Genomic DNA, 7,572 nt, shown 5'->3' with positions numbered 1-7,572 from the left:
CGATATTTTATTGCGTATTAAAGCATAGCGATATTTTATTGCGTATTAAAGCATAGCGATATTTTATTGCGTATTAAAGCATAGTGAATTTTATTGTGTATTAAAGCATAGTGATATTTTATTGTGTATTAAAACATTTGTTCATCTGCATTCTGTTTTCTTCGCTGTTTTAGTTTGTGCAAACACTTAGTCAAGTTTTCGCGTTCACTTTTGCGTCAAAAAATGTGTATGTTTTACTGCTCATGAACGATTATCTGTATTTCTACACTGTCTACACATAGTCAGTCTAATTCTAAATTGTTAAAGTAGAGTGAAAACAGATAATCATCAACTTTACCGCCAATCCTTGGACTACTACTTCCTGTCTGATAGAAAAGTGGAACAAGTGCAACAAAGTGCGGAGTGTATTTTTAGAATAAAGGGACACAAACAATGAATTGTCAGGTTCACGGTTCGGGCGTGCTAACCACTAGGCCACGACAGACCCTAATTTTTAAAACTCTTCGAAAAATTCCGAATACATGGCTTGGAAGTTGTGCCAGCGGTTTTATTATGTTCAAACATTGTGTATAATAATGTTTATAACACACCTGAAAGGGTTTATTATGTTCAATTATTGTGTATAATAATGTTTATAACACACCTGAAAGGGTTTATCATGTTCAAACATTGTGTATAATAATGTTTATAACACACCTGAAAGGGTTTATTATGTTCAAACATTGTGTATAATAATGTTTATAACACACCTGAAACTTATATTTTGTCTTAAAATGATCCACAACCTTACAGTATTGCTTTTCCCATTTTTATCTTGTAGCGCTGATTGGCCTTTTGGTAGAGCCTTGGAATTCAGAAGTGGTAAGCCAGATTCGAATCTGTGCGATACCACTAAATATATCACGCTGTTAATCTACGAGTGATTTTAAAATAGTGAAATTCAATTCCTTAGCGTTGGTGGTAAGGTACGGGTGAATGGCTGCGTTCCGTCTGGTCAGTAGCTCAAAATTAATGATAGTTTGGTTCTTTACCGTGGCAGTTATTTCGATTTAAAACTTTTAATCCTAGGCCAAATTAACTTCAAATATCAATTTTGACCAAGGGTCAAAAGTAATCGGGGGTGTTCAGAAACATTATCTCTTCACCCGCTCATGCAGTATATGTATCGTGAAAAAAAAAAATAAAAACTAAAAAGAATAATAAAAAAAATATTAGTGATAGTCCTCGTAGTTTTGTCTTAAATACAAAATTCACATATATTTTTTATTTCCACATTGTTTTAAAGACTTAGGTTTGAATAATCTTTGTCATTTACAAGAATGAGTCGAGATAAAAAAAGTAACTATATATTCTATTATCTTGTTTCATCAGATAGTTTTGTCCATTTGATCGATGTGACTAAGTTTTTGGAAAAACCTGTGAAAGTTTTATATATTTTGTTATTAAAATTTACCCACCCCGATATAAAAAAAAAAAAGTTTTCCCTCAGTTTTGGTTTAATTAAGACATTTCAACACCATGATTATAAAGAATTTTTGAATGTTTCTTAATATTTCAAGTACTTGTGTTCGTAAATGATAAAGTAAGGCCTGTTAGTAACTCTACCCCTAGTAATTCATAAAGTTTCATAAATGATAAAGTAAGGCCTGTTAGTAACTCTACCCCTATTAATTCATAAAGTTTCATAAATGATAAAGTAAGGCCTGTTAGTAACTCTACCCCTATTAATTCATAAAGTTTTTGGTACTAAATATACTGTTAGAAAACGAAAGAAGATCATACACATTTGTATTGACTGAACATTGTTATCACATCTGTGGGAATATAATCAAAAATGAATTACTGAAATGTTTCAATATATTCTCAATGTAGTATAGGGCAAGAGAACAGCGTTTTCTGTCACGGTTTCTGTTGATACCAATAATGGGCTTTGTCACATAATTTAACTTCTGCTTTTATTCAAAAACAACATCTATATTACTTTTACAAAATACGAAACTAAACCATATAAAGTATGGAAAATGACCAATTCACAAAAGATTTGATCTTTTTCTCGTTTTGCCTCATTTAGACTTGATATATAAACTCACTTTGGGAATGTTTTTACAAGTTTCAAGGCATAAAGAAATACTAGTTTCCGTTTTTAATTAAAAACTACTATATCTCAAAACATCATTAAAACAAAACTATTACGCATATAAATAAACTTTTCAAATAATTTAAGAGTAATGATATATGATACCATCTGGTTTGGTCTTAAGGTTTACGAGCAAAAGAACCATAAAATAAAATATTTTTCCCAATATATTTTAATATAGATATAAAATAATATCAATTGAAATAATAATTTTGACCATATGAAATTCCTTTCAAGTAAAATAGAAAAAAATATGCATAACTAAATGGGAGCTAACTTAATGTTTCTTCAAATTAAAAATTAACGTATTTAATAGTTAAACAGTTAAAATGTTTTTGAAACTTTAGAAGGCCATTTCTATGCGTCTAAAAGCCACTCTAGTCAACATTTTGAAACCTAGATGGCAGCAGGAATTCTTATTTCAGAATCTGAGAATTAACTAATGAATATTTTCAAACCTAGATGGCGATAGAGATTCTTATTTCAAAATATAAGTATTAATTAGCATTTTGAAACGTAGATGGCAGTAGGGATTGTCATTTCAGAAAACTATATTTGTGAGAAACTCGACTGTTAACCAATCAGTACTCTGCTAAACATGAAAAACTAATATTTTCAAATCAAACTAATTTTACGACAAAAAACTAACTACATGTTTAACTACTTGATCAAACTTTAAAATAGTTAATAGTTTGTTTGTTTGTTTTGAATTTCGCGCAAAGCTACACGAGGGCTATTATCAATGGTTGGAATACGTTGTTTTTTTTTAATAAGAAAGCAAAAATCGAAGGATATAAAAGCGTTGTCTTGTGTCACTAATATAGGAAATGTTACCATTTCGTGTCGCATCACTAACGTTGCCAATCGAATTATAAAAGGGAATGAATAACTTCATCTGTGCCAATTTAAAATCAGAGTTAATTCATTCTGGTTGTTATTCTTAGATATAGTTTTGTTTGTTGTTACGCGCTAAGCAACACATTAAGTTATCTGCCGTGCCTACCACAGGGATCGAACTCCAAATTTTGGAGTGATAAGCCTCAACTTGCTTGTGTATATACATATACACACATCGCGCTAATAAATACACAAAAAAGAAATGGGGCACAAAATAACAAGCTACATCGTGAGATATTACAAAGTGTATGTTAGCTTTAGAGGTATATACCATAGTAGATCCTACACAGCGGTAAGGATATGTCGTTTTTCCGAATTAATACCTAAATCGTTGGCGTTACAAAATTCATACTTAAAAGAAATATAAATAGACTTAGAGTACAGATGTAGGTGTTCAAGCACACGACACCTTATCGTGTACTGTCGGCATCCAGATTTAGGAAATATTCCAATAACAGAATATTTCTGATTCACACTACTAGGGAAGTTTAAGTGAAGGAGAGGCATTCAAATGGTTCTGCAATTACTGAGAATTTTATGTCAGTTTCGGTCACTAGATGGCAATAAAAACAAATCATTTTATGGCGTAAAAATATTGAGGTTTGAGTATTTAGCCTAATTTATTTTCTTCATGTGGATATGTATTCAGAATTCTCCACATACAAATTCAAACTATTCCTAGAACAGAAAGAAGATTCAGCAAAGCTGGAAAGTTTAAGATTCTAGGTAAAAATTTAGACATTGTTTTGTTTTAATTGCTTTTAAGCGCAAAGCTACACATGGGCTCTCGGTACTTTATTTATCATAAGATTAACAAATTAGGTTGTATGAGGTGTAATCATACAAACTCGACTTTTAGCGTTTTAAATTTGAGACGTACTGCTGAGCCAATGGAGGGATTTTTCACGGAAACAATTAATAATATTTAAATGTATATGTATATTAAGTCTATTAAATTTAAAGTTTATATTTTATTGAACATAAATTGTATATTTCCAATTACTTTTGTTTTCAGTGATAAATGTGGCAGGAACGTCTAGATGGTTTAATATGTTCATGTAACCTTATTTACTTCGTTAGTTGTCTTGAAATTATATCGAAACGACAGAAATATATTCAAAAAGCAGATCAATATAGATAGTAGCAGAAACTGCCACAAAATCCACCAAAATTGAACTACTTAATATAAGCCTTTTCCCTATAGGCATTTTCACAGCCGGGAAAAACTGTTATTAAAAAATTCACTTACAAAAAAATATAATTTTTATTTATCTATTTGATCACAGTGCCTCTTTACAACTAGGGTTAAACGTTAAAATCATGTGAGGTAAAAATTCGCGCGACAACAATATACTTATTACGTAATGATAAACAATGCACATTTCTGTAGAACAAAATAAATTGAACAGACGTCCACAAAATAGGAATTAGCTTTAGTTCACTCAATCTGACGTTTCGGGCAGATGTCCTTCATCAGGCTTGACAGCAATACAGTCTAGGATGACAGTTAAGTTTCGAAATACATGCATGATAGGAAGAATCGTGCAGCATTGCGTGCACAGGTAACAACGACAAAAAATGGATTGACCATCAAGCTTGAATAGACCTCGGTTTCAGCTGTTAGTAAAGGACAAACTATATTGACAAAAATTATAAAAAATATCAAGCAATTTAAAAAATGAGCAATTTGATAATAAAATCCAGAGCTTTGTGAATTATTAAAAATAGAAAATAAAATAAAATAAAATAATTGGATTAAATTAGAAGCTCGATGGGTAATCAATTTTCTGAAAATTAAGACTAAAGAAATTTAATAAAATTACTTATGTTACAAGTAATATAAATCCAGTGGTATTTCCAGTTAATTAATTATATTAAAGAGGTCTGCGTCTTTGATAATATTTTAGTAAAGCCGATTTCTAAAAGGGCTCTTTAATTGGATATATTACACATTCATAGAGTCTCGCCTACTCCAGTTAAAATTCTTTATCCAGTAAAAATGAAAGTTGCAATTCCAAAATAAGTGAATAAAAATAATAAATAAGATTTTAGATCCCTGATAGAACTATAAGATAAGTCGTTTATTTTTTCTTAAGAATGAAACTATTCTGACAATTATTTGTGCAGGAGGAGATCCAGGATATTCATGAAGAGGGACCCTTCTCTGAGAAACTGAAGACTTTTTGGAATTTCAAATCTCTCTAAGGCCAGTTCTTGACACTTCCCATTGGTTTATGGCAATCACAAGTTAGTAGTAAGAAACCCGAATGACTAAATATTTATGCTTCAATATGAGAACACCCTTCCTTTGACTTGTGGAGCTGACTTACAATCAAGATCTTGAAATGTCCCCGGAATCAACTTGTATCAAGCGTTGTTCACTGACTGGCTAGAGAGTTTGTTTTGAATTTCACGTAAAGCTACACGAGAGCTATCTGCGCTAGCCGTCCCTGATCGAGCAGTGTAAGACTAGAGGGAAGGCGGCTAGTCATCACCACCCACCGCCAACTCTTGGGCTACTCTTTTACCAACGAATAGTGGGATTGACCGTAACATTATAACGCCCCCACGGCTGAAAGGGCGTGCATGTTTGGTGGGACGGGGATTCGAACCCGCAACTCGCAGATTGCGAGTCAAGCATCCTAACCACCTGGCCATGCCGGGCCAGCTAGAGAGAGAGGAATGGAAAATTTCTTATTCATACCAACGAAAAGTGCTCCTTTAATAACCTAATGTATGTTTTAAAATCAACCAAAATATTGTAGAAGAAAACACCCTTTACAGTTATCTTCAACCTTTTATGCATTGCAGACGGTCCAGACTTAAGTTTCATATATGAATGCTAGCGTAAGTTATTCTAGATATTTCTTTTTGATATTTTACCCTTCCTTTATTTTTCTTTTGTATTTGAAATGGGATCCGGACCCTTGGACTCCCCTTGGATCCTTCCCTTTAGTGTCAAGGCTTCAACGAAAAATGTTACGCAAAACATTTTGCACATGAATTCAGCTAAGATCCAAATCCAAAAGTGTTACACATAACATGTTGCACATGGATTCAGCTAAGATCCAAATCCAAAAGTGTTACACATAACATGTTGCACATGAATTCAGCTAAGATCCAAATCCAAAAGTGTTACACATAACGTTTTCTACATGGATTCGGCCAAGACTTCATCGAAAAGATTGATACACAACACTTTGCACATGAATTCAGCCAAAATCCAAAAGTGATACACAGGACGTTTTGTACATGTATTGAGCCAAGACTTCAACAAAAATGTTACACATAAAGTTTTGCACATTAGTTACATAAAAACAACAACAAGAATAAAAAAGAAAACAATAAAATGTATTATTATTTCTACTGATATATGACTAAAGTAATTCAAGATATTTTTACTTTTGAGCAACCCAGCTTCTTCTAACATTTATATTACACTTCCAAGTGTTTTCTTCGAATGTGGCAGGAACGTAAGAAAATGACAAAGTGTCCTCCATACTACGAACTAAAAATGCTAAATTTAATAGCGTCACCAAACCTCATAGACGCCGTAATGTTTTCACGCGAAACATATGGTGATGCCTCTACAACACTAGCTACGCCCCCTTGATCTACTTGTTTAAAGGTCAATTCCCTTGCATCTCGCAGTTCAATGTTTACTGTATCCGTTGCTCTAGATGTGAGCTCCGGTAGAAGAGACAATGAGATAGATAGACTTCGTGAACACCTACACCTTGTCCATGATGATCAACCTCTCACAAGCCACTATAATCTCTAGAGTTACATCGGAAGTAAAGAAAGAAGTATTTCAATTTTGATCCACATCTGTCGCGATAAAACACAATGTTAAAGACTGGAGCATCGTCGTTTTATCTTTGAGTTGCTTACACACAAAACTAAGTATAATATACTACGTAGAAAAATATTTGAAAACTAAAGCTACAAGTTTATCTTAGCTCGAAACATAGCCCCCCTCCCCCCCTTAGTGGCTCAGCGGTAAGTTTGCAGTTGCAGGCTTAAAACGTTTAAAATCGGGTTTCGATACCCGTGGTGGGCAGAATACACATTGTGTAGCTTCGTGCTTAACAACAATCAAACTAAAGCTCGAGACGGAAGACATTTCACGACGATTTACTTCTCAAATAACACAAGGTTTATACTTATGATCAGAAGTATCCGGAATCTTCCTTAATTCAGAGAATGTTATCAGAATCCGACAAGGCGACAATTTTACCGAGATATGGGAACGTGATATCCGGCTCGTGAAGGAAGCCCCACAGAGGTTTTGATGCCGACAGGAAGCTCTCGTGTGTGTTTTACTGCTTGGTTTATATCATTTTTTGATTTCGTTAATAAGAACAAAATATTCGTATTCGTCATGCTTTACACTCGACCAGTTAATTAACCACCGACAGTTTACTGTTCCCGTAGCTGAAAGAGAATACATTTACATATATAAATGTGGTTTTGATTAAATTCTGAGGTGGAGAAAAGATTTATTATCAAAGTGGGCCCGGCATGGCCAGGTGGTTAAG

Source organism: Limulus polyphemus, unplaced genomic scaffold, assembly GCF_000517525.1.
Source record: "Limulus polyphemus unplaced genomic scaffold, Limulus_polyphemus-2.1.2 Scaffold403, whole genome shotgun sequence".
Lineage (NCBI taxonomy): Eukaryota > Metazoa > Arthropoda > Merostomata > Xiphosura > Limulidae > Limulus > Limulus polyphemus.
Note: the sequence above shows the minus strand (reverse complement) of the source record.